The sequence below is a fragment of the Mytilus galloprovincialis genome, chromosome 3 (assembly GCF_965363235.1).
Source record: "Mytilus galloprovincialis chromosome 3, xbMytGall1.hap1.1, whole genome shotgun sequence".
NCBI lineage: Eukaryota > Metazoa > Mollusca > Bivalvia > Mytilida > Mytilidae > Mytilus > Mytilus galloprovincialis.
Genome location: NC_134840.1, coordinates 33,549,163 through 33,569,931, shown reverse-complemented (window position 1 = coordinate 33,569,931; position 20,769 = coordinate 33,549,163). Strand labels below are relative to the sequence as shown.

General features: G+C 32.3%; 1 long non-coding RNA gene across 1 annotated transcript; it reads right to left on the bottom strand.

The window, feature by feature from the left end:
• Nucleotides 1-11,707: 11,707 nt before the first annotated feature.
• LOC143066386 (uncharacterized) lies at nucleotides 11,708-20,084 on the bottom strand. Its single transcript, XR_012975590.1, has 5 exons — nucleotides 20,001-20,084; nucleotides 17,573-17,728; nucleotides 16,658-16,758; nucleotides 14,527-14,639; nucleotides 11,708-12,222 (listed from the first exon to the last, which is right to left on the bottom strand). It is a non-coding gene; the product is annotated as an uncharacterized LOC143066386 (long non-coding RNA).
• Between the last annotated feature and the right edge of the window lie 685 nt (nucleotides 20,085-20,769).

Sequence of the window (20,769 nt, the reverse complement as noted above, 5' to 3'; positions counted from 1 at the left end):
TTTATTATAACTTCATTAAATCTCATAAACTTTATTAGATATCTTATAAAGTTTATAAAATATATAGTTTATAATGTATATTATATAGTTTATAAGATATATTATATAGTTTATGAGATACCTTAAATAGTTTATGAGATATCTTATATAGTTTATAAGATATCTCATATAATTTTTATAAGAAATCTCATATAATTTTCTTTATAAGATATCTCATATACTTTTAAATATATCTTTTAAAGTATTATTAGATATCTTGTAAACTATATTTTTTTTTATATAATATATGAGATGTTTTATAAGATATCTCCTTAAATATACAAGATATCTTATATAATATTACATGAGATTTCTTGAAATTCTAATAAATAGTACGCCTCCGGGTGCGGGAATTTCTCGCTACATTGAAGACCTGTTGGTGACCCTCTGCTGTTGTTTTTTATTTGGTCGTGTGTTGTCTCTTTGACACATTCCCCATTTCTATTCTCAATTTTATTTTAAAACAGTTTGCCATACATATTGGTCCGTTTTGAGGTCCAACAGGTCCTAAAATTAAATTTTGTATGATGAACACAAGGTGTTTTGTTATATTGTGAATCCATGGACCTGTATGTTTCTGCTGAATCTAACCATATATTTATAGGTAAATGAGATAAGATGTGGTATGATTGCCAGCAAGACAACTCTGTTCAAGAGGCAAAAATGTCGCAGTCATTAACAACTATAGGTCAACTTGCAGCTTTTTTACAAGGTTAAAAACCCACAAAAACTGAATAATCAGCTATAAAAGGACACCAAATTACAAATGTGAAACAATTCAAAGGAGAAAACTTACAGCCAATGTATGTTAAAAATAATGAACGAAAAACAAATATGTTAAAACAGCAATAAACGGCAGCCATTGAATTAAAGGCTCCTGACTGGGACAGCCACATACGAAATGTGGCGGAGATGAAATAGTTGGATGGCGCAAAACCCTCTCCTACCATGAGACATTGGTACAACAGCACAAAACAATGCACTATAAAATATAACAAGCAACAACCATTCATTTTAGCTCCTTCCTTACTTGGAACAGGCACATACAAAATGTGGTGGGGTTAAACTAGTTTGAATGCTCCAACATTTCCCCTAACAAACTATATAAAAATCAGTTGGAGAATGGCTTAACTCATCAGATGGGTCAAAATAAAAATATAGAATCTTAACAAAAACACAATGTTTCCAATTTCAAAATTCTTAGACCACACTCATTTGCGGTCAGAAACCTATGCTGTCAAATATTAAATCCCAATTCAAATTAAGAACTGTATCAAGATTAAATGATGTGTATAGTTTCCCCAACTGTTCAGTGTTCGATAAGGAACAAATGTTCCATGGTGCAACGAAGCTAAGTTTTATGCAAAATATATGACATAACCAGTTTACTGTGTATCTATTTACCAGCATTACCATCATTCTAGTATACGCTAGATTGAGTGATCATTGATTGCTTAAGTCCAGTGGCAAAAATTTCATGCATGCGAGACATAGTTTGTTGTTTGCTTTAGTCTAGTGGCAAATATTTCTGCACGTGAGACATAGTTTGTTGTTTACTTTAGTCCAGTGGCAAATATTTCTGCACGTGAGACATAGTTTGTTGTTTACTTTAGTCCAGTGGCAAATATTTCATGCATGTGAGACAGAGTTTGTTGTTTGCCTTATACCAGTGGCAAATATTTCATGTATGTGAGACATTGTTTGTTGTTTGCTTTAGTCAAGTGGCAAATATTTCATGCATGTGAGACATAGTTTGCTGTTTGCTTTAGGTCACGGTCAAATATTTCATGCATGTTTGAGACAAGAAAACTATGCGTACAATAGGTAGGTCGTGTAACTGCTATATTCGGTCTATCTAAAAGAATGGACAGAAAACATATTTTTTTACATTCTATAAGACGGAATGATCTTGTCCTTTATTGAAACTTCGTAATAACTCTGTTACATAGGGTCTATACCCATCGAATAACTTTGTCGCATTGGAGTCTTTTTTAGAGCCTATTTTTATCTAATAAATCAGATGATTCATTGTATAAAAGCTATATCCATCAAATATCTCTGTCTCAGGGTTTATAATTCTCAAATAACTCTGTCTCGTATACCCATCGAATAACTTTGTCTCGTTGGTGAGCGAATGTTGTATAGGGTCTAAAACCCGGCCTCGAAAAATTGGTGTATGAACGTAATATAGGGGCTATATTCGTCGAATAACCCGGTCTAAATGGTATATGGACGTTATAGAGCTTATAGCCATCGAATAACGTTATCTCATAAGTGTATGAATTTTGTATAGAGCCTATACTTATCGAATAACATAAGTTTCATTTGTGTATGAACACTATACAGGGTTTATACTTCTCAAATAACTCTGTCTCAAATACCCATCGGATAACTTTGTCTCGTTGATGTATGCATGTTGTATAGAGCCTTTTCTTAATGAATATCTCAGTCTCATTGATGTATGAACACTATACAGGGTCCATACTTCTCAAAAAGTGTCTCATCGGTGTATGAACGACGGGTTATATAGCCATCTAATAACAACCCTGTCTCATTGGTATATGAACGTTATATAGAGCTTATAACCATCGAATAAAGCTATCTCATTAGTGTATGAACGTTGTATAGAGCCTATACTTATCGAAGGACTCAGTCTCATTGGTGAATGAACACTAAACATGGTTAATACTTCTCAAATACCTTTGTCTCACAGTTGTATGCACCACGTTACATAGGATCTATACCCATCGAATAACTTTGTCTCATTGGTGTATACACGTTGTATAGGGTTTATACCCATCGAATAACTTTGTCTCATTGGTGTATACACGTTGTATAGGGTTTATACCCATCGAATAACTTTGTCTCGTTGGTGTATGGACATTATATAGAGCCTATACTTATCAAATAACTCTGATTCGTTGATTTATGAACGTTGTATAGAGTATATGTAATTATATACCCTTGAATAACTCTGTCTCATGTGTATGTGTATGAACGTTAAATACATTGTAGGGTCTATACACATCTTATAACTCTGTTTCATAGGTATATACAACATGTATGAAGGGTCTATACCAACCGAATAACTGTCTCATTGGAATATGAACTCTAGATATCGAATTGATCGGTCTAATATATAGGTGTATGAACCTTATTTACCCATAGCGCCGTCTCATTGGTGTATGAACGTTGTATAGGGTTTTTATATATCGAATAACTATGTCTCATTGGTGTATTCATGAACGTTATACAGAAAATATACTTATCGAAAAATAAAAGTAATGAAATTATGCATTTCAAATAAAGTTGTCTTTCAGTGCGTCGTTTTACCTACGTTACCACAGTCTAGTAACCGCTAAATTGATTGATTGCTGTTTGCTTTGCGTCCAGTAACAAATATTTCATTCATGTTCAGAACGAGATCATATTAGCGATCACTTCTATAGTAAGGGTAACCTCTAGACTCTGTCCGTCCAACAAACTATTTACGTCCAGTGGCAAGTATTGCATTCATGTTCAAATTAACAGCGAATACAATAGTAAGGTCATATAACCGTAGGACTCCGTCTGTCAAATTGACTAGAAATAAAATCAATTTTCGGCTTCTACTTGACGAAATCATTTTTTGATTTGGTCTGCAGCTTGGTATTAATATTGTAGCCAGTAAATAAGTACATCCGACGTGCAGCCACTTAAATGTCCGTCTGAATACCTTTATATGTGTAAGAACTGTATCCATACCATCATGTTACAAATATATTTTATGAACGATGGTGTCCGCCTGTTTCAATGATTTATTATATACGAAATGAATCCAAAACAATGACATTACTGACTGTATGCAAAAACCACAGAAAATAATCACGCAAGTACCATAGCAAAACTTACAGACTGTACGTAGGTACCACAGACTATACACTACTTAGACCGTATCTAAGAACAACCGACAAAACTTACAGACTGTACCTAATAAACACAGACAATACTTACAGACTGATCTAAGAACCACAAACAATACTTACACTGTATCTTAGAACCACAGACAAAACTTACAAACTACATTAGAACCACAGACAATACTTAGACAGTATCTAAGAACCACAGACTATATTTTCAGACTGTATCTAAGAACCACATACAATACGTACAGACTGCATCTAAGAACCACAGACACTCCTATAATGCTGTATCTAAGAACCACGGACAATACTCAAAGACTTTGTCTAGGAACAACAGAAAAAACTTACAGACTTTTACAGGATCTAAGAACCACAGACAATACTTACAGACTGTATCTAAGAACCACAGACAATACTTTGACTGTATCTACGAACCACAGACAATACTTTGACTGTATCTAAGAACCACAAACAAAACTTACAGACTGTATATAAGAACCACAGACAAAACTTACAGACTGTATATAAGAACTACAGACTATATTTACAGACTGTACATCAGAACCAGAAAATATTTTCAGACTGTATCTAGGAACCAGACAATACGTACAGTCTGTATTTAAGAACCACAGACAATACTTTTATGCGGTATCTCAGAACCACGGTTAATACTTACAGACTGTATCTAAGAACCAGACAAAACTAGCTTACAGACTGTATCTAAGAGCCACAGACAATACTTACAGACTGTATCTAAGAACCACAGACAATACTTACAAACTGTAAATAAGAACCAGACAAAACTTACAGACTGTATATAAGAACCAGAGACAATACTTAAAGACTGTATCTAAGAACCACAGACAATACTTATAGACTGTATCTAAGAACCACAGACAAAACCTACAAACTGTTTCTAAGAACCACAGACAAAACTTACAGACTGTATCTAAGAACTACAGACTATATTTACAGACTGTACATCAGAACCAGAATATATTTTCAGACTGTATCTAGGAACCAGACAATACGTACAGACTGTATTTAAGAACCACAGACAATACTTTTATGCGGTATCTTAGTACCACGGTCAATACTTACAGACTGTATCTAGGAACAACAGTTTAAACTTGCAGACTGTATCTTAGAACCACTAAGACTTTGTCTAGGAACAACAGAAAACACTTACAGACTTTTACAGGATCTTAGAACCACAGACAATACTTACAGACTGTATCTAAGAACAACAGACAATACTTTGACTGTATCTACGAACCACAGACAATACTTTGGCTGTATCGAAGAACCACAGACAATACTTACAGACTGTATATAAGAACCATAGACAAAACTTACAGACTGTATATAAGAACCACAGACAATACTTACAGACTGTATATAAGAACCACAGACAAAACTTACAGACTGTATCTAAGAACCAGACAATACTTAAAGACTGTATCTAAGAACCACAGACAAAACTTACAGACTGTATCTTAGAACCAAAGACAAAACTTACAGACTGTATATAAGAACCACAGACAATACATAAAGACTGTATCTAAAAACCACAGACAATACTTTGACTGTATCTACGAACCACAGACAATACTTTAACTGTATCTAAGAACCACAGACAATTCTTAAAGACTGTATCTTAGAACCGCAGACAAAACGTACAGACTGTATCTAAGAGCCACAGACAATACTTACAGACTGTATCTAGGAACAACAGAAAATACTTATTGACTGTATCTAAGAACCACAGACAAAACATACAGACTGTATCTAGGAACAACAGACAAAACGTACAGACTGTATCTAGGAACAACAGACAAAACTTACAGACTGTATCTAAGAACAACAGACAATACTTACAGACTGTATCTACGAACCACAGACAAAACTTACAGACTGTATCTAGGAACAACAGACAATACTTATAGACTGTATATAAGAACCACAGACAATACTTACAGACTGTATCTACGAACCACAGACAAAACTTACAGACTGTATCTAGGAACAACAGACAATACTTATAGACTGTATATAAGAACCACAGACAATACTTACAGACTGTATCGAAGAACCACAGACAAAACTAATAGACTGTATCTAAGAACCACAGACAAAACTTACAGACTGTATCTAAAAACCACAGACAAAACTTACAGACTGTATATAAGAACAACAGACAATACTTACAGACTGTATATAAGAACCACAGACAATACTTACAGACTGTATATAAGAACCACAGACAATACTTACAGACTGTATATAAGAACCACAGACAATACTTACAGACTGTATATAAGAACCACAGACAAAACTTACAGACTATCTAAGAACCAGACAATACTTACAGACTGTATATAAGAACCAGACAATACTTACAGACTGTATATAAGAACCACAGACAATACTTACAGACTGTATCTAAGAACCACAGACAAAACTTACAGACTGTATATAAGAACCACAGACAATACTTACAGACTGTATCTAAGAACCACAGACAATACTTATAGACTGTATCTAAGAACCACAGACAAAACTTACAGACTGTATCTAAGAACCAGACAATACTTACAGACTGTATCTTAGAACCACAGACAAAACTTACAGACTGTATCTAAGAACCAGACAATACTTACAGACTGTATATAAGAACCACAGACAATTCTTAAAGACTCTATCTTAGAACCACAGACAAAACTTACAGACTGTATCTAAGAACCAGACAATACTTACAGACTGTATCTTAGAACCACAGACAAAACTTACAGACTGTATCTAAGAACCAGACAATACTTACAGACTGTATATAAGAACCACAGACAATTCTTAAAGACTCTATCTTAGAACCACAGACAAAACTTACAGACTGTATATAAGAACCATAGACAATACTTACAGACTGTATCTTAGAACCACAGACAAAACTTACAGACTGTATATAAGAACCAGAGACAATACTTACAGACTGTATCTAAGAACCACAGACAATACTTACAGACTGTATATAAGAACCACAGACAATACTTACAGACTGTATATAAGAACCACAGACAAAACTTACAGACTGTATCCAAAAACCAGACAATACTTACAGACTGTATATAAGAACCACAGACAATACTTACAGACTGTATCTAAGAACCACAGACAATACTTACAGACTGTATCGAAGAACCAGACAATACTTACAGACTGTATATAAGAACCACAGACAAAACTTACAGACTGTATCTAAGAACCAGACAATACTTATAGACTGTATCTAAGAACCACAGACAATACTTACAGACTGTATCTAAGAACCAGACAATACTTACAGACTGTATCTAAGAACCACAGACAAAACTTACAGACTGTATCTTAGAACCACAGACAAAACTTACAGACTGCATATAAGAACCACAGACAAAACTTACAGACTGCATATAAGAACCACAGACAATACTTTGACTGTATCTAAAAACCACAGACAATACTTTGACTGTATCTACGAACCACAGACAATACTTTAACTGTATCTAAGAACCACAGACAATTCTTAAAGACTGTATCTAAGAACCGCAGATAAAACGTACAGACTGTATCTAAGAACCACAGACAATACTTACAGACTGTATCTAGGAACAACAGAAAATACTTATTGACTGTATCTACGAACCACAGACAAAACTTACAGACTGTATCTAGGAACAACAGACAATACTTATAGACTGTATCTAAGAACCACAGACAAAACCTACAAACTGTTTCTAAGAACCACAGACAAAACTTACAGACTGTATCTAAGAACTACAGACTATATTTACAGACTGTACATCGGAACCAAACAATATTTTCAGACTGTATCTAGGAACCAGACAATATGTACAGACTGTATTTAAGAACCACAGACAATACTTTTATGCCGTATCTCAGAACCACGGTCAATACTTACAGACTGTATCTAGGAACAACAGTTTAAACTTGCAGACTGTATCTAGGAACAACAGTTTAAACTTGCAGACTGTATCTTAGAACCACTAAGAACCACAGACAAAGCTTACAGACTGTATCTTAACACCACAGACAATAAATACACAGTATCTAAGAACCACAGACAATTCTTACAGACTGTATCTAGGAACAACAGACAATATTTACAGACTGTATCTAAGAACAACAGACAATACTTACAGACAGTATCTAGGAACAACAGACAATACTTAAATACTGTATCTAGGAACAACAGACAATACTTACAGACAGTATATAGGAACAACAGACAAAACTTACAGACTGTATCTAGGAACAACAGAAAATACTTTAATACAGACAATATTTACAGACTGTATATAGGAACAACAGACAATACTTAAGACTGTATCTAGGAACAACAAACAATTCTTACAGACAGTATCTAGGAACATCAGACAATATTTACAGACTGTATCTAAGAACAACAGACAATACTTACAGACAGTATCTAGGAACAACAGACAATACTTACAGACTGTATCTAGGAACAACAGACAATACTTACAGACAGTATATAGGAACAACAGACAAAACTTACAGACTGTATTTAGGAACAACAGACAATACTTTAATACAGACAATATTTACAGACTGTATATAGGAACAACAGACAATACTTAAGACTGTATCTAGGAACAACAAACAATTCTTACAGATAGTATCTAGGAACAACAGACAATACTTACAGACAGTATCTAGGAACAACAGACAATACTTACAGACTGTATCTAAGATCCACAGACAATGCATATCAGGGTTTGCCATTTGTAAATTATTTGAATTTGCAGTGCAGTTGTCTAGTGTACATTTGCCTTGCATTTTTTATCATCCATATTTAACTCCTTGTTTCGTGTACATGCCTTATATCTTTTATTATTTATATTTTACCAATTGTCTTTTTTTCATTTACAAGTCTTACATCTGTCATTATCTATATTTAAATGAATTAGACTAATGTCTTTATTTATCTGCTTGTAAAGACAGTCTGTGCCAAAAACTTTTTCATTACTAGAAATCAAAACTTGTCCCTATATGACTCTATAAAATTTTGAAAATTTTCTCTAGTTTGAATCAATATTTACTAGTCTGGGTTATCGGACTAGTGGCTAACGGTGCTGACTACTTTAAAGATACAGTAAAAGTACATTTTATAGGCAAAAAAAATCATTTTTTATTTCTAAAAACAAACAAGAGTGCACACGCTGAAATGTCTCATATGCTTTACTGACCATTGATTTTATGGTCTTTTAGATTAAGGTTTCACTACAAGTATCACTGACAATTCATATTTTACATAGATCCTATAAGACACATATGCACATCTAACAACAATAATTCAATATACCAAATATATTTGACCTATTGCTTAATATAGTACTTGAAAAAAGACCAAAACACAACAAACTTAACATTGACCAATGAATCATAAAAATTAGATCAAGGTCAGATGAAATCTGCCAAACTGACATGTTCCCCTTTACTAGTCCAAATAATTATGACGTCTGGCAAGGCTATTTTAATTTTTTTTCTGGGACGCCTTCTCAAGGCTGAAAAAATTAAAATAGCCTTGCCAGACGTCATAATTATTTGGACTACCCCTTTACATACATAACATATAGTTGACCTGCTGCATCCAATATTTTATAAATAATGATAATAAATAAGCAAGTCGGCAAGATATACAAACAGAGACAACATTAGCTCTAATGAGATTTTAACCGACATAAGAATGGATCTAATCACAGAACTTTAAGGTCAAGGTCAAAAGAATCCGGTCTGACTGAAATGTAGATCTTTGAAAAAGACACACTGACAATATCTTAGAATCACAGGCAATTCATACATGTATACATGAAGACTCTTTTTAAGAAAACCATATAATTCACAGATTGTATCCTGTTCTAGTTTTACTTACAAAAAAATAGGTGAAAATAGTAAAGTCATCATTTAATAAAAAATAATTTCACACAAAAAGTCATGCTTAGCTACAATACTAAGTTCAATTCAGGCTTTGTGTTGCACTCAATTCCTTCTGTAAAGAGGAAATGAACTTTAAATATGATAGTTGAAGCAATTTTCTCTCCGTTTTCTATCTTTTGCTGTTTTATTTTCTATATGATGCAAGTTATATTTAAACTCAGTATCTATTACTGGAACAGCCTTCCTTTTAATAAACATATTGGATACAATCAAATCAATCAAAACATGTTTTATTAATTTTATTCTTTATTATAAAACTTTAAATTTTCTAAATTTGTATATATATATATATAGACAATAACTGTTTAGTGTCTTTAAATATCAGCTGTATTTGTACGAGGCTAGGAAACGAGGTGTATGCGAGCTTTTAGCGAGCTACTACACCTGTTTCGAGCCGAGTACAAATACAGCTGATATTTAAAGACACTAAACAGTTATTGTCTTTATCCTGCAATTAATTCTGTATATTGTTTGTGTTTTGAAAGACACAAAAACTAACTTATTTAGCATTTATTTTCGATTTGTAATCCCTTGAGGCCCGCGTAGTAATATCAAAATCACACATTACGCTGAAGACGGGTTCGCAAAAAAAGAATCTCGAATAGTCAACAATAATACATCGCTCAAGGTGAATAATTATTTATTTTAACATAACAACTAATTTCAACAGTAAAAACAAATAACAAAACATTGTCAAATTTGAAACAGAAGTGTACGAGTTGTCCTACGCTTCAGACTTGACATTCACTATTTATAAACATGCATGCTGAAATTGACATGGTCTATTTTGTAACACAATCATACACATTCAAGTTTTGAAATCGACAATTGTCATCGTCATTGGAATGCAACTGGAATACACATTCTGAGGTCACAAAGGTTCAAACAATACTCAGTCCGGCAGTGGGCGGAGCTTTAAAGCGATATCTGTATAGTATACAGATACAGCATAGCGATATCTGTAGGGCTGTATCTGTATAGTAGGACACCCAATTGCAGGATAAATAAATGTAAATGAAAACATTATCATAAATACCTAACAAGAAAATTATCTATAAGTTAGTGACATGCATAAAGCACAATTTATATTTATCATGCATAATATCATGGTACAAAACAAAATAGACAAAAAAGTAACCTATTAAAAAATATGGAGCAAGAGGGCACAAAGTGTTTTTGAGAGATTGTTTTTAATAGGAAGACAAATTCAATAGATATCTTTATATTATATTAATCTTTTATAGACCAAGTAAATTTATCAACAAATTTACAAGTTTCAAAAATTAATAATGAACAAACAATTTATCTTACAAAAAGACAATGTTTAATACATTTTCTTTTATACATTTAAATAATTATGAATGAATTAATTGTGACTTTTTGACTGAGGCTTGTTACTCTAAGTCCTATGGCTTCTTTTTGTTTTTCAACACATATTGTCAACAATCAACAAACATAAATATGATTAGTAAATTCCAGTTTATATATTCATCTAAATTTAAAGTACAATTATTTGCAACAATGAAGTATTAGCATATCATAATCATTATGTATGTTTTTCTGTACATGTATTTATGACATTTAAAAATCACGTTTTGAGGTACATTAAATTATATGATAAACACATCCTCTATGCAATGAAGACAATCCCAATAAAAATACTAAGATTTAGAACTAACCTTTATTATACAAAAAAAATCACTGTTGTGACACAAAGTTTTTTTTTTGTATGGACAAATGATGGAGTCTTAATAATTTGTTTATATTTTAGAAATTTATATTTATTTATGCCAAGACTCTCTAATCTTTTCAGAGAGGCATTCATAGTGGACAGTCCTTATGGCATATATTTTTTTCATAACTAAATATAATTGGGGTGGATTAATACTACACATATCAAGAAATAATAAAAACACAGGTCATACTTACAAGGTATTCAAGAATGACATCTTAATCCTAAGAAATAAAAAAACAAAACAAAGTAACCTTACTAAAAACCTTCAATAGTTGTCAATGGTACTCACGTAGGAAAAGGTATAAAAAAAACCAATTACAAGATATCTAAAAAGGAGCAATTACAAAACAGATCGGTATATTAGAACAATACATTACATAAATTTACATAACTCTATCGTAGTGGTAAAATATCAAACATAAGCTCAAAACTAAGTGCAATAAAACAAGTCTTCTCTGTTCTTTAAAGCCATTCTTGCCATTCACTCTTTGACACTTGTATGGCAAGCACTAAGAAGTCTTGATAAACCTAAAATAGAATTGTTTTCATGTAAAATTCACAAAAACTGGTTCAATTATTGAAAGAAACATACATAATAAAATGGAAAAAAAAGTTGAACTGTTCAGATCACATTCCAGATAACTGACTTTTCCAAAGATATATTAAGTCAAGTTGGAATGATGTCTTAGTTCTGGTTTTAGGCATGTTGCAAAAAATCTCTTTTTTGGTTTAAAATATTTTACAAAGTATAATGCAATATTATATGACTGGAACATCTTAAGCTCGAAAGTTGGATCAAGCTATCAAAAAATTAAGTGTGATAAAGTGTATTTAAATTAAAAAAAATATATCCTTTTAAAATAAAGGGCAGATAATTACATTGATTTGATAGGACACTTTGTGTTTTGTATTTATTTTTAAAGAACAGAAGGCTGCGGCCCCCTATTTTATTTGATGTTTCAAATGTTCTTATAATAAGTAATTCTCTGATTAAATTTAAATGTAATGCAACTGGGTGAGTATCACAACAATAAAAACTTGTATTCTAGTTACTAAAACATAGATATGTTAAGACTCCTGATTCACCTGTACTTTTGTGGAGATCTAACTTCGTAATATATGTAAAGAATATAACAAGGACTTTTGTGATCCTAGTTTGAAACAAGAGTGAACACAGAACAGCATGGATAGGATTTGCCATTCTGAGTGTATTGCATAAAACTGGGAGTCAACCCACTAAAGGATACCCCACCCCCATTCCAATTCATCTTCTGAAATATTTCAGACCAATATGATTTTCCTTCATGCACATTCCCAGGCGGTGTACTGCACTTGATATAAAATTTCAACAATATCGATAAAGCAGATAAGGAGAACATCCACTTATCTTACTAAACACTGTTGCATTATATTGCAACATTAAACAATCAAGATCCATTTCCCCCTTAAAATATTTCAGACCAGGATTATTTCCTCCATATACATTCTCTGGTGGTGTCAGTCTACTGTGTTAATTTACATCAATATCCATCAAGGCAATTAAACATAGTTGCACTTACAGGTCCTGTTGCCACTTATTGCAATATTAAACTAATTAGGTTCAATTATCTCCCTTGAAAATTATTGGATCTGGACTATTTCCTACAAACTAAGTAAATTCAATTATCTCCCTTGAAATATTTTAGACTGTGTAAAGTTTCATCTAATTGGTACATACATTACGGAGGAGTTAAGTTTACAAGACATATGAAACAGACAGACAGACAGACAGAGTGATTCATATAGTGGCGGATCCAGAACTTTTCCTAAGGGGGGGCTGACTGACCTAAGGGGGGGCCCACTCCAGTCATGCATCAGTGATTTCCTATATAATCAACCAAATTTTTCCCACAAAAAGGGGGGCCCGGGTCACCCAGCAACCCCCCTGGATCCGCCTATGGATTTGCTGAAAGTATTTTTGAGTTATTGTCCAATAACTGGAAAATTCCCCCTTTTGTAATGAATAAAACCCCATAACTCTGAACTATAAAATCTAAAATTTATATAATTCTAAAGGGAGCTTGCATCAATAGATATAAACAATTCACCAAAGTTCAATAAGAGCTGCTGAAAGTATTTTTGAGCTATTGTTTGAAAACTGGAAAATTCCCTTCTTTTTAATGAATAAAACCCTGTAAATGGGAAACACAAAAAATCTAAAATTTATAAAAATTGAAAGGGAGTTTATGTCAAAAGATATAAACAATTCACCAAAATTTCTTGCAAGTTGGTGAAAGTCTTTTTAAATGATTGTCAGAAAACTGGAAAATTCCCCTTTTTTTAATTAATAAAACCCTATAACTCAGAAACTTAAAATCTAAAATTTATAAAAATAAAGGATCTCACCGCAATAAATATAAACGATTCACCAAAGTTTTATTCAAATTGGTTTAAGCCTTTTTGAGTAAATGTCTGACATGTTGACGATGGACGGACAGACAACGGTATACCATAATATGTCATGTAACCAGGCCTATAACAATAACTGTGAAAAGACAGTTTTGTGTCATTTCTGAGTTGATTAAATTTTTCATAAGTTATCCCATGGAAACTGTTCATGGCAGCATGTCCAGTCTGCCTTACTTGAACAGAGTACTAACCAGTTTTCTATTGGTTAATAAAACATAAAATTTCAATGAAAATTATGTTAAAGATGAATTGAAACATTATCCAATATGCCTTAATTAAATGGATTTTGATGAAGTTGTTAAATTAAAGTGCTTGTTTTTCAGAGCAACTAATCCTAAATATACTTCAGTCTCAAACATAGCATTTTTTTGGGGTGATTGATACCATTGTAAGTCCTGGATTTCTTTCAACATCACCAGACAGCTGTAGGATTAACCTTTTGAAGTTCTTCCAGTACCTGCTTGCTAAAACCTTCACTATTGTTACTTCATTACATCCTGAAACAATAAACATATAGATATATATTTGTATCATATATGTAATATTAAAAACAGTAGTTTTATATATTTGATAAATAGCCTGCTGTTTAATATGTATTGCTCAACTTTGATGAGTACCCTTTATCACACTCCTACTCGGATTTCACCTTTGTGACAGTAGTGATTCATTAGGACAGGAAGCCATTTATTGAATTGCATCATTGTTTGGCATGTTATGTCACAGACATCAAGCGTTCATATTCTGGCACACGAAATGCAACTATAAAAAAGATCTCAATGAAATACCATACAAAACACACAAAAAATAAAAATAAACAAAATAATTCTATGAACAACATGACTCAAACTGTAAGGTAACACAGGTGCTTCCAATAAATAAATAAGCGTTTCTCTTTAACGCTTTCAAAACAGAAGTAAATCTCAGGTGCTAGGGGTCAGAAAGCAGTTGATATTTACTCTCCTGTTTAAATATATGATAAAGCGTACAAAACATGACGAAATCCGTATCACATGCCATACAAGATATCTTATATAGTTAAAAAGATATCTTATACAGTTTATAAGATATTTCATATAGTTTAGGAGATAATGATGATAAAATTGAGAATGTGTCAAAGAGACAACAACCCGAATATAGAACAGACAACAGACAACGTCAGAAGTCATTTCCACATCAGACTGTGCTGGCTACCCAAACTTTAGATACACCAAACCAGACCCTTTTCAGAAACATGCAATATGTGGTTTCATTTATACATTTCAATGTGTTCTACAAGGATCACCAGTACTATATACACCTTTCAAATAAAACTCAATTACCAAACTATATTCTATATATTTTGATATTTACACCTTATTTATGCCTATTCTGTTTTAAATACTTTCTACTTTCAAGTATGTTTTTTTTTCTGGCCCAATTTGGTGATGGTACATGTTTATATAAAGTCTATCCGAAATTTTTGGCTAAAAATTCTGCTCAAACCAATGCTTAGGGCGATCTTATACTTGCAGTGATTTTTTTTTGGCTCTGTGTTGAAGGCTTTACTGATAATAGTTATGAAAAAGTGCAATAAAGCCCTGATCCTTTGATTTTTGTGTGTGCTTATAGTGCCTTGAAAACAAATAAAATCCTGTGGACATCCATACTCTTATTATGGGAAGAAACATCCTACTATATCCTACTAAGCTGTATCTCAAAAACTGTAGGAGGAGAAAGCCGGAAAAAACAATGTACTCTTATAGAGAAAAACAGACAGTGGGATAGACAGGGTTAATTAATTGAGCCTTTACATTTTTTAACATTTAGTTTACCAAAAAAATAATGAGACAATTTTATGTCAAAAAAATAATGAGACAAATGTCAAAAAAATATAATAGGCACAACAACTGTGCAAAATGTTATTGGCCTAAGTGTTTTGGGGCTTATACAAGACAAATCTCATAATATGAGATTTCTTACAACAAAATATACGCTGAATTTCACATTAATATAATATACACATTGCACTCCTTCCTAAACATTTTGAACATATATATCAATAAAAACAAATACTGATTTTAAAGAATCACATTAAATTCCTTACAATACCAAATCCTTAAAAATAAGTTTTTCTCAGAGGATTTGCATTTATATGAGGTCAATATTGCAATACTTTTAGAAATTGTTGACTACGGTACATTTGGTTGTGGATTGAGAGTTGTCTCATTGATAACCAAACCACATCTTTTTTTTTATAAAGTATCATTCCTCCCTTTAAGATTATTATATGAAATAAATGGTGATATGATGTTGTCAACTACATAATATGGTAAACAGACTTTTTCTACTATTCTATAAAACTGAAAAAGTCTCACCCATAATTATAAAGACTATGTTATCCTTTAAAGTTTTGCTACAGATCATATCATCAATTGTTCTCTTAAGTAAGAACTTTATGTGCTTCACAATAAGCATGATTGACAGTTTGTCAAAGTAGCAATAAACATTACATTAGTCATACAAGAGAAAAGCATACCTTTCTTCTCAACATCAGAAATAGGACTAAAAAAAAAGCTTGATCACAATTGTTGTCTTTTCTTTGAGCACATAGACCAACTCTTTTTGGTACATATATCCCTATAAAAAGAAAGTTAAAATGGAGATTTTAGTTATCCCATAAGTTAACAATAAGTGAAAACAAATACATAATTTAACTAGGGTATGTAGAAAACCCTACATTAAACTTGCTCTACAAAACACTGTCAAGAATATTATTTTGTCTAGACCATTATTAGTTATTCCATGTGAAGGACAATTTTTTTTTTCAAAATAATATTGTAATACTAAACTCTAGTTACTAACTAAATAGTAACACATTATTCATTTTTTTTTAAATTAATTTCATTGAATAAACTGTTCTGCTTGTCCTTCTCCAAATAATAACTCCTGACATGAAGATGCATGTAAAACTAATAGAATAGGCTGGACAAAATGCTGGAGGTCATGCACATTAAGTTAAAAGGTAAATTGGGAATCTGTATACATGTACTGTCATAATATTATTGAACTATAACCCTTTTAATCAGTACAATAAAATAAAAATGTCTTCCATAATAAGTTAATATCCTTAATCATCTAAACATCTTCCTCTTATGTCAGCAGAAAATAATACAATTATTGATATAGCTATTCACATTCAAATCATGCAAAAAACTGTAAATATGGTTCATATGAACCAGTAATTCTATAGATTGAAATTGCCTTAGTACATCAGCACATGTATACAAGTATCTGAGTATGTTTTGAAAATGTAAAAGATTAGTTTCCCATGTAAACTTACTGGTGATTCAGTAAAAACAAACATTATTGAAGCAACAATATACCTGTAACCTGTCTCAAACCTATTTATATTAAATTTTTGCTTAAAAGTATCATAAACATCTCATATCACCTTGTAAGGGAAAAGTAAGAGTGTGTATTGAAACTGAATCAATGCCACTTTCCTCTTTTCGCTGGATGTTGAATCTTCCAGTCTAGTGTGTGGTCTGTTTCGGGCAAAAACTATCTAATCTTTGGTGGACTTTTAGTAAAGCAGATTCTTTTCATTCTACAATAAATAAACAAATTTCAATATATGTTCTATTTGTTTTACATGCAATGTATCAAGTTTCATTAAAACCATTCACATTGGATGTTTTGCTTGAAAGATACATTGTACTACAATAAGTCTTCAATTATCTCCCCTTTATAAATTATGACTCAAATAAATGGGGAATGTGTCAATGGGACATAGACGATGCACCCTAGGCATATCATATAAAGTTATAAAGGGACATAACTGAAGAAGAGTAAAATTGACCCTACCCAAATGTGCATGTTGATTTGTGGTGTCAGATCAGTATTGTGTATAAGTTTTATTACATTTGTTTGAGACTAACTTATGTTTGAGAAAGGAAGCAAAAATTCAGCATTTATTTCCATTTTTTATACTTATTACCACAAAATACTTTTGTTACACAGCATAGTTATGATCCATTTGTAAACTTTGGGAAGTACGGATGTGCAAAAGGATGTAGACATACAGGTGGACACGGGTAGAACTTTGTGCCCCCTCATCATTTCAAGGTATAAGAGGAAAAACTATGCAAGATGATCTCAAAACAGACAGACCAACATGTATCATTATTCCTATGTTATCGTAGTTTGTTGTGGTATTAGTTAAGAAATAGTTCATGGAAGCCAAAGATTGTTGGAAATTTACACATGGCCTTGGCTGAGATATTCAAATTTTATCCTGAGCGTTAGTTGATAAATACGGTCTTTACAAAATTGAAGTGAGGGTTGGTATTTTGTGTGTTTGGCTGTTCTTTTTTACTCCTTGTTAGATCAAGCTCAAACATTCTAATAAATCTGTAGCTTGCATGGATTATTTCGTGAATAACTGCTCGAGAAAACCTGTTTAATTTATTACTTCTCAATCCCAACATTTGACATCTTTAATTAACATGTGTTTCTCGTAAGCGACTGTCAAATTCAAAATTGACATTTCTTAACCAAAGAGCCGCCATGTTGACTTGCTGAAATCTGTAAAATGTTAGTATAATGCATTAAAATAGAAAATAAAACATATAAATACATCAGAAATGCATTTATCATACAAATTTCTATTGTTCACGTAATGGAAAACCTTCAACTCTAGCGTTTTCATTTGTATGACGTCATGTTTTGAAATGACTTGAATTCGCCAAAAATATTAATAGACTTTCGCGAATTTAATTTTATTTTGATATTGTTATTTCTCTGAACTCTTGGGCATTTATTTTTTATTATGCATCTGAAAAAGAATAAAAGTTCTTTTGTCTTTTTTAATTGCCATTTTTAAAACAATAAAATCGGCAAAGAGTTTGCAAAGAAGGTTACAATACATGTGGATTTACGTGGGAGGTATGATGTAACATCCATTATTATGTACATCTCTGAGTCTGTGCTAAGTATAGATATATTGAGAATTTTATCACGGTGTTGCATTTACTTTTCTACTTGGCTTGAGGTACCTGTCACAAGTCAGGAGCCTCTGGCTTTTGTTAGTCTTGTATGATTTTTAATTTTAGTTTCTTGTGCATAATTTGGAGTTTAGTATGACATCCATTATCACTGAACTAGTATATATATTTGTTTAGGAGCCAGCTGAAGGACGCCTCCGGGTGAGGGAGTTTTTCGATGCATTGAAGACCTATTGGTGACCTTCTGCTGTTGTCTGTTTTATGGTTGGGTTGTTGTCTCTTTGACACATTCCCCATTTCCATTCTCAATTTTATTGTTCTTACAGAAAGTTTCAATTACAGAGGCATCCTGGTTTCAAAACACTAGCGTGAACATTCCTTGGACGAAAACTTTATTGTTTACATCAATGCAGGATTCAAATACACCATAAATCCTCCAAATAAAGTACACTGGCGGAATCAAACCACTGTTACATAACCACATCCTTGCATTATAGGACTAGTTGCATGGTCTACAGTTAGCTATTCTATACCAGCTGAACCCTTATTATATTAAAATTAAGTTTTAGTGGCAGCGATTCATGCAACATAATTCTGCAAGTTTTGTGCAATAAACAGATAAACGTTCTGCAATATAATGTGGGTTTCTGGATCTCTGAGTGTGGTGTTATCAATAAATAAATAAACTAATATGTCTTGGTAAGCTTGCATTTAATGTAGCACCATTCTCATATTATCCCTGATAAACAAATGTATTTTTTCATGTTGTTTTGCCTTCAACTTTTGAGGGGGAAGTTTTTGCACTTGCAGTAAGACATATGTATTTCATTTTAATATTTTGGAGTAGATAGATATAACATTTCTCTATTAATCAACCTCATGAGAGCAGGTTTCTGTCTCCTGTTATAAATTGTCCCACTTTCTAGGCCAGAATTTAATTAATTTACGAGTCAAAGTGAAAGTGAAAGTGAAATTGACTAAACGGAAAATAAATTTCACAACTTCCGGTACAAACGTATGTATCAATTCCGGACAGTACATTTTGCTATCGGCCTCAGCTATGGGCTGACAGAGAGGTTGCGCGTTTTGCAGTTAAAAACTACGTCGTTAATCAATATAAACGTTTGACAAATATTTATGTTTAGCAAATATAACTCAATTTTTCATAACACGTTCAATTAGATTCATCGATCTGCGGGTGGGTTTTGGTTAAACAATTCAAGTTAATCAGTATTAGGGCAATTAAATGTGTTCCAGTTTAAACTAAAGACACTCGTTTAATATTCTACAATAAAACGTGCTTTAAGTCAAATCAAAAAGGGACGGGACGAGGAATGAGAATTATTGGAAATAAACCTTTGTAGTATGTCTCTGTATGTAGTAATATCAAGTAATATGTATAATTGTTTACAAGTATAAATGATCATAAATGCATTTAATTCTCAACTTACTTGAAACTTTATTTTACATGATGCAGCGTTAGTCGTACCATGACAAGATGCAAAAGTTTGGTCAATTATTGTAACAATGACCTCTACACTCTCTGTTTGCATGTGGCTTGAAAGTTATGGGGTATTGTTTTTTTGTATGATTATACAAGAAATACAATGATTGGTCAATGTTCAGCCTCTGTGTCATACCAAAA